Below are 8,173 nucleotides of genomic sequence, written 5' to 3'. Positions count from 1 at the left end.
CACTGCAAAGAACTACCACCCAAACACTTCCACAAGCAACACACTCAAAGAGTGGACTCAGTGGGTACCAGAGCACTGCTGAAGTAAGTCTTGCTCTATGTGGTGGGCCCTGCACAGCTGATCATCCAAGGAAGTCAGAGGTCAGTGGTCAGTGGGCACAGCCAGTCCTTGCAGCTGATCAGCCTGAATAAATCTCTCCCACTGATGTGCCAACAGCAATCAATACTCAATTACAATAGTAGAGTGGACAGTTCACACAAGGGGTGCACCTCAAGGGCCCAACTGGGGTGACTAGGGAGGCTGTGCCACTGGACCCTACAGGATTTCTATCATAATAGGCTATCCTAGAATGCCTAGGAGACGTAGCAACTCTATTTAATACATAGAAATAAACACAGGGAGGCAGCCAAAATAAGGAGACAAAGAAACATGTCCCAAATTAAAGAAGAACAAAACTCCAGGAAAAGAACTAAATGAGTTCGAGGAACAGGGTAGTCCCAGAGACGCGGAAGCGGGGTACAGACTGACAATCCCCTAAGGAGTGGGGAGGTGGGGGAGGGATGAACCACAGAACTTATACGCATGTATGCATGAACAGTGGACATGGACAACAATCTGGGGAAGGGGCAGGGAGGGGAAGGAAAGGGGGGAATCAGTGGGGGAAAAAAGGAGAATCATCTGTAACAAAAATTAATCAATAAAAAATAAATTAAACTCTCAAAAAAAAAAAAAAAGAACTAAATGAAACAGAGATAAGCAATCTAACAGTTGCACAGTTCAAAACACTGGTTATAAGGAGGTTCAAGGAACTCAGTGAGAATTTCAAGGAACCTAGTGAGGACCTCAAGAGCATTAAAAAGGACCACTCTGAAATGAAGGATGCGCTAACTGAAATAAAGAACAATTTACAGGGAATCAATGGTAGAGTTGGTGAAGCCAAGAAACCAACCAACGATGCGGAATATAAGGTAGCAAAAAACACCCAATCAGAACAAAGAATCCAAAAAAATGATGATAGCGTAAGGAGCTTCTGGGACAACTTCAAGTATGTCGACATTCACATCATGGGGGTGCCAGAAGGAGAAGAGAGAGAGCAAGAAATTGAAAACCTATCTGAAAAAATAATGACAGAAAACTTTCCTAACTTGGTGAAGGAAACAGACATATGAATACAGGAAGCACAGAGAGTCCCAAAAAAGATGAACCCAAAGAGGTCCACACCAAGATACATCATCATCAAAATGCCAAAGGTTAAAGACAAAGAGAGAATCTTAAAAACAGCAAGAGAAAAGCAGTCAGTTACTTATAAGGGAGCTCCCATAAGACTGTCAGACAATTTCTCAAAAGAAAATTGGCAGGCCAGAAAGAAGTGGCAAGAGATATTGAAAGTGATAAATAGCAATGACCTACACAACCAAGATTCATCTATCTTGCAAAGCTGTCATTTAGAAGACATTTTTTGATAGTTAGTTCAGATAGAGTGGGAGGGAGAGAGAGAGAGAAACATCGACGTAAAAGGGACACATTGAGTGGTTGCCACCCACATGACCCAACCAGGGCCGGGGACAAACTGCAACCAAGGTATGCACCACCAGCAGGAACCAAACCCGGGTCTCTCCAGACCGCAGGCCAGTGCTCTAACTGCTGAGCCAAACTGGCCAGGGCTTGACAGATCTTCTTGAAGAACAAAAATATAAACAATAAAATGGCAATACATATCTATCAACAACTGAATCTATAAACAAAATGTGCAAGCAGAAAAGAAACAGACACATAGATACTGAGAACTTTTTGATTACCAGATGGGAGGGGTGTTGGGGGGAATGGGTGAAAAAGGTAAAGGAATTAAGAAGTACAAAATGGGGGGGGGGAGATAAACCACAGAACTTATATGCATGTATGCATGAACAACGGACATGGACAACAAAGCTGGGGAGAGGGTGGGGAGGGAGAGGGAGGGAGGAATCAGTGGGGGGAAAAAGGAGAAACATCTGTAACAAAAATTAATAAATTAATTTTTAAAAAAAAGAGAAGTAGAAATTGGTTGTTAGACTGATGAACCTCAAGGGGTGTGGGGTGGAAAAGATAAATCAAAGAACTTATATGCATGTATGCATAACCAATGGACACAGACAATCATGTGGGGAAGGCAGATGGGGGGGGAGCAGGGAGTGGGAAGGCGGGGATGAGTGGGGGGGAGTGGGAACATCTGTAATACATTCAACAATAAACATAAGTTTAAAAATAAAAATTTAAATTTTTAAAAATGGTTAAAAAGAAAAAAATTAAATTTTTTAAATATTTAAAAGAAATGAAAAGATTAAAAAAAAAAACAAAAAACAAGATAAACAACGTATCACCAAAGGAGACCAAAAATTTTATTAACAGGTGACTTCTCACCAAGAATAATAGAAGTCAGGGGTCTGGTGGGATAACATATTAAAAGAGAATAATGAAAAAACTATCTGACCATGTATTATTCTATATATAGACAAAATACAGACATAGATAAAGACTGAGGATATAAGATTATATAAAGCAGTAATTATATTACTGTATTGTTGAGCTTTAACATATGCAGATAAAACAAATGACATTAATAGCACAAAGAGATACTAGAACAAAATTAATCCATTTTACCAAAATTAAATTTGTATTATTTTGAAGTATACTGTGATAAGTTGATGCATATCATCCCTAGAGCAACCAGTAAAAAAAGAGGAACACAGGGACCTCCTCAGCTATGAGAAACACAAAAAACAAACTGCAAAACAGCTGATATTAAAAACAGCTATATTAATATTAAATACGAATGAACTACACTCCCAACGCAAATAACAGAAAGATTGCCAGACTAGATTTTGAAAAGGCAAGATCCAGCTGCCAATGGACTTGTATTCATAATATATGATTTCTTAAAATACGTAAGAAAAACAACTCCTTAAGAGGTTGGGGGTCATATATTTAAATAGATATTTCTCCAAAGATATACAAATGGCAACTAGCATAGGAGAGTATTATGCTAAATGAAATAAGCCAAAAAAAGACAAGTACATGACCTCACTTATGTGGAATCTAATGAGTAGAACAAATTGATGAATAGGATAGTGTATCCCACATTCAGGCCACTAGAGGTCAGCTCCACCATCTTGGGACAATTCATGGGCAATGAGCCCGGTGGCAATCATGCAATGATGATGTTTTTAATGAAATGACATTTTTACTTTTCATCGTTCTATTTGGAGGCCACTTTTACATGAATTGGCTTATCAAGATAATGCAGATTAGATCATAATTAAAAAGGAACACTTAAAAATCATAATTGAGGGGAGCCGGGGAAATGGCAGCGAAGTGAACGGAAGCTACAGAGACCATCTCCCAGAACCAAACTGGAATTACAACTATAACACAGACAAATTGATGGGAAAAAGCAGCAAAAAAGCAGCTTGCGAGGACCATATAACGAGGGACACTGAATCCATCCCGGTAGGCTTGTGAAGGCACGAGACGGGGGCTGGGAGCCCACGGTCAGCGGCTCAGCAGTGGCCTTAGCTGGGAACAGCGCCCTCGGGTTACACTCCCAGGCGGCCCCACAGCGCAGAGCCGGGACAGAGGCTAAAACAGCCACAGCCACTCACCTTGGGCTCTGGCAGAGGGAGGGCAGACTGGACTGGAACTGTGGCGGGACACTCGGGATTTGTAGGGCACCCAGAGCGTTTGCTGAGTGCCAGCCACACAGGACGGTGGACACATTGCTCCTTCCCAGGGTTCTGAGGAGAGGCAGCAGCCCCTCCCTCGGAGATCCAACCCCACCCTGTGGGCCACTGAAGTGCTAATTGAGGCTCACTAACAACCAGCATCTGCCCCACCCTCGGGAAAGCCCCTTGTGCTGAGCACCCGAGGGAGATTTTCAATCAACTGACAACCCAAAACTCATCAAGTAACCTTGACTGCTAGCCTCCAGGCAAAAAGCTAGAGGATAACAGTACTTTTCCTGGGCTAGCAACTTTAACCAGGAAAGTAAGACTTGACAGTGGTGTTTAACTGTCAAGTGGGTCCTCCCTCGCTCATCTAAACATAGGAGAGGGAGCCACAAACAACAGAACACCAACACCCAGACGGAAAAGTTGACAGGTTCCAAAGCCCACAGTGATAGCCAAAATGGTGAAACACAGAAACAGAAGCCAAATGAAAGAGCAAGACACCTCCACTGAAGATGAGATCAATGTGGAGCAATTAGGCATGTTAACAGAGCTAGAATTCAGAGCCATGATCTTGACGAAGCTGAATAGCATAAGTAAGGACATAGAGACACTAAAAATAAGCCAAATGGAAATTAAAAACCATCAAGAAGAGATAAAAAATGACATATCAGAAATGAAATACACATTGGAAGGTTTAAAAAGCAGAGTAGAGGAAGCTGAGGACTGGATCAGTGAATAAGAAGACAGGGTAGAAAAAATCAACCAATCAAAAAACAAAAGGAAAAAACTATTAAAAAAACAGGAAGACAGCTTAAGAGAACTGTGGGACAACTGAAAACGTAATAATATTCGCATCATAGGAGTCCCCGAAGAAGAAGAAAACGGGCAAGGGATCGAGAATATATTCAAAAAAATAGTGACAGAAAACTTCCCTAATTTGGTGAAGGAAGAAGGCATTCAAGTTCAAGAAGCACAGAGAGTCCCAAGTAAGAAGAACCCAAACAGGCCCACACCAAGACACAGAGTAATTAAAATGCCACAAATTAAAGACACAGAGAGAATCCTAAAAGCAGCAAGAGAGAAGCAACAGGTTACCTACAAAGGAAACCCCATAAGGCTCTCAGCTGACTTCTCACAAGAAACACCACAGGCCAGAAGGGAATGGCATGAAGTAATCAAAGTCAAGAAAAACAAGAATCTGAATCCAAGACTACTCTACCCAGCAAGGCTATCATTCAAAACAGAAGTTCAAATAGAGAGCTTCCCAGACACAATAAAAGGCTAAGGGAATACATTAGCACCAAACCAGCACTGCAAGAAATGTTAAAAGGACTGCTGTAATTAGCAGTAGAAATGGGAAGAAAAATAGAACCACACTAAACAAAAATGGCAATAAATAAGTACATATCAATAATCACCTTAAATGTAAATGGACTGAATGCTCCCATAAAAAGACACAGAGTACAGTGATACCTCGGTTCTCGAACATAATTCGTTCCAGGAGGACGGTCAAGAACCAAATTGTTCGAGAACCGAAGCAATGAAACCCAATAGGAAATAATGGAAACTGGATTAATTCGTTCCAAGCCCCAGAAAATGCCTATTTACTGGCCTAATTTGTATATAATATGTAGAAAAACATAAGTCTCAACAAGAAATAAAAGTGTACAGTATGTCTAAGGGTTAAATTCAGTGTAAAGCGTGACTCTCTCCACAAAGCGTGACTCTCTCCACAAAGCGTGACTCTCTCTCTGCACTCACACTGATGACGCAAGCAAGGCGCGCTGGGCCGAATGAACGCCATTCGGCTCAACTCGGCTCATCTCGGAAGTTCGAGTTCCAAATATTTGTTCGGATTCCAAGACAAAAGTTTCTCGAATCTCCTGGTCGAATACCGATTTGGTCGAAATTCGAGGCATTCGAGAACTGAGGTATCACTGTAGCTGATTGGATAAGAAAGCATGACTCATCTATATGTCGTTTACAAGAGACCCACCTCACAACAAAAGACTCACATAGGTTGAAAGTAAAGGGGTGGAAAAAAATTTTCCAAGCAAATGGAAAGCAAAAAAAAGCTGGGGTAGCAATTCTCATATCTGATAAAATAGATTTCAAAATGAAGACCATAACAAGAGACAAAGAAGGCCACTACATAATATTGAAAGGATCTATCCAACAGGAAGATATAACCTTGATAAACATATATGCACCCAATATAGGAGCACCAAAATATATTAAAAATCTTCTGGAGGACTTCCAAGGAGAAATTGACAACAATACAATCATAGCAGGGGACTTCAACACCCCGTTGACAGCACTGGATAGATCCTCTAGGCAAAAAATTAGCAAGGAAACAGAACTCTAAATGAAGCACTAGACCAAATGGATTTAATAGATATCTACAGAGAATTACACCCCAAAACTACAAAATACACACTCTTCTCAAGTGCACATGGGACATTCTCAAAGATAGACCACATGATAGGACACAAACTAAATCTCTACAAGTTCAAGAAGATTGAAATCATATCAAGCATCTTCTCAGATCACAATGGCATGAAACTAGAAATCAATTGCAACAAGAACATGCAAAGACATTTCAACACATGGAGGCTAAGTAGCATGTTATTAAACAATGAATGGGTCACCGAGGAGATCAAGGAAGAAATTAAAAACTTCTTGGAAACCAATGAAAATTAAGACACAACCACACAAAATCTATGGGATGCAGCGAAAGCAGTTCTGAGAGGGAAGTTCATAGCACTACAGGCCTACCTCAAAAAAACAAGAAAAATTTCTAATTGACTGTCTAACCTCACAACTTAAAGAATTAGAAAGCAAACAAAAAGAAAACCCCAGAGCCCTCGCCAGTTTGGCTCAGCGGTTAGAGCGTCGGCCTGCGGTCCGGAGAGGCCCGGGTTCGGTTCCCGCTAAGGGCACGTACTTCGGTTGCAGTTTGTCCCCAGCCCTGGTTGGTCGTGCGGGTGGCAGCCACTCGATGTGTCCCTTCACGTCGATGTTTCTCTCTCTCTCTCCCTTCCTCTCTCTCCCTCCCACTCTATCTGTACAAAAAATGGAAAAATGTCCTCGGGCGAGGATAAAAAAAAAAAGAAAGAAAAGAAAACCCCAGAGCAAGTAGAAGGAAGGAAATAGTAAAGATCAGAGCAGAAATAAATGACATAGAGACCAAAAAAAACAATTCAAAGGATCAAGGGAACAAAGAGCTGGTTTTTTGAAAAGATTAACAAGATTGATGGACCCTTAGCTAGACTCACCAAGAAACAAAGAGAGAGAACCCAAATACACAAAATCAGAAATGAAAGAGGAGAAGTAACAACCAACACCACGGAAATACAAAAGATCGTTAACAACTACTATGAACAACTATATGGCAACAAATTCGACAATCTAAGCGAAATGGACAAATTTCTGGATACACACAGACTCCCAAAACTGGACCTGGAAGAGATAGAAAACTTGAACAGACCAATAACAACTAAGGAAATTGAAGAGGTAATCAAGACTCTCCCAGGAAACAAAAGCCCAGGCCCAGATGGCTTCACGGGGGAGTTTTACCGAACATTCAAAAAAGAACTAACACCCATTCTCCTCAAACTATTTCAAAAAATTCAAGAAGAACGAAGACTTCCAAACACGTTCTATGAGGCCAGCATAATTCTAATTACAAAAGCAGGAAAAGACACTACGAAGAAAGAAAACTACAGGCCAATATCCCTGATGAACATAAACGCCAAAATCCTGAACAAAATATTAGCAAATAAGATCCAGAAATACATCAAAAAAATTATTCACCACGACCAAGTGGGATTCATTCCAGGGATGCAAGGCTGGTACAATATTCGCAAATCAATAAATATGATTCACCACATAAACAAAATGAAGAATAAAAACCACATGATCATATCAATATATGCTGAAAAAGCATTTGACAAAATCCAGCATCCATTTCTGATAAAAACGCTCAGCAATGTGGGAATAGAGGGATCATATCTCGACATAATAAAGGCAATATATGAAAGACCTACAGCCAACATCATACTCAATGGACAGAAACTAAAAACATTTCCATTAAGAACAGGAACAAGACAGGGATGCCCACTTTCGCCACTCTTATTTAACATTGTACTGAAAGTCTTAGCAACAGCAATCAGACATGAAGAAAAAATAAAAGGGATCCAAATTGGAAAGGAGGAAGTGAAACTGTCATTATTTGCAGATGACATGATATTATACATAGAAAACCCGAAAGACTCCATCAGAAATCTACTAGACTTAATAAATGAATTTGGAAAAGTAGCAGGATACAAAATTAACGTCAAGAAATCGACGGCATCCTTGTACACCAATGATGAACTCACAGAAAGAGAAACTGAAAAGACAATCCCATTTACCATCGTGCCAAAAAAATTAAGATACCTAGGAATAAACTTAACCAAAGAAGTAAAGGA

Source organism: Molossus molossus, unplaced genomic scaffold (assembly GCF_014108415.1).
Source record: "Molossus molossus isolate mMolMol1 unplaced genomic scaffold, mMolMol1.p scaffold_m16_p_1, whole genome shotgun sequence".
In the NCBI taxonomy this organism is placed as follows: Eukaryota; Metazoa; Chordata; class Mammalia; order Chiroptera; family Molossidae; genus Molossus; species Molossus molossus.
The sequence above is the reverse complement of the archived record's forward strand: the minus strand, read 5'-3'. Positions refer to the sequence as shown.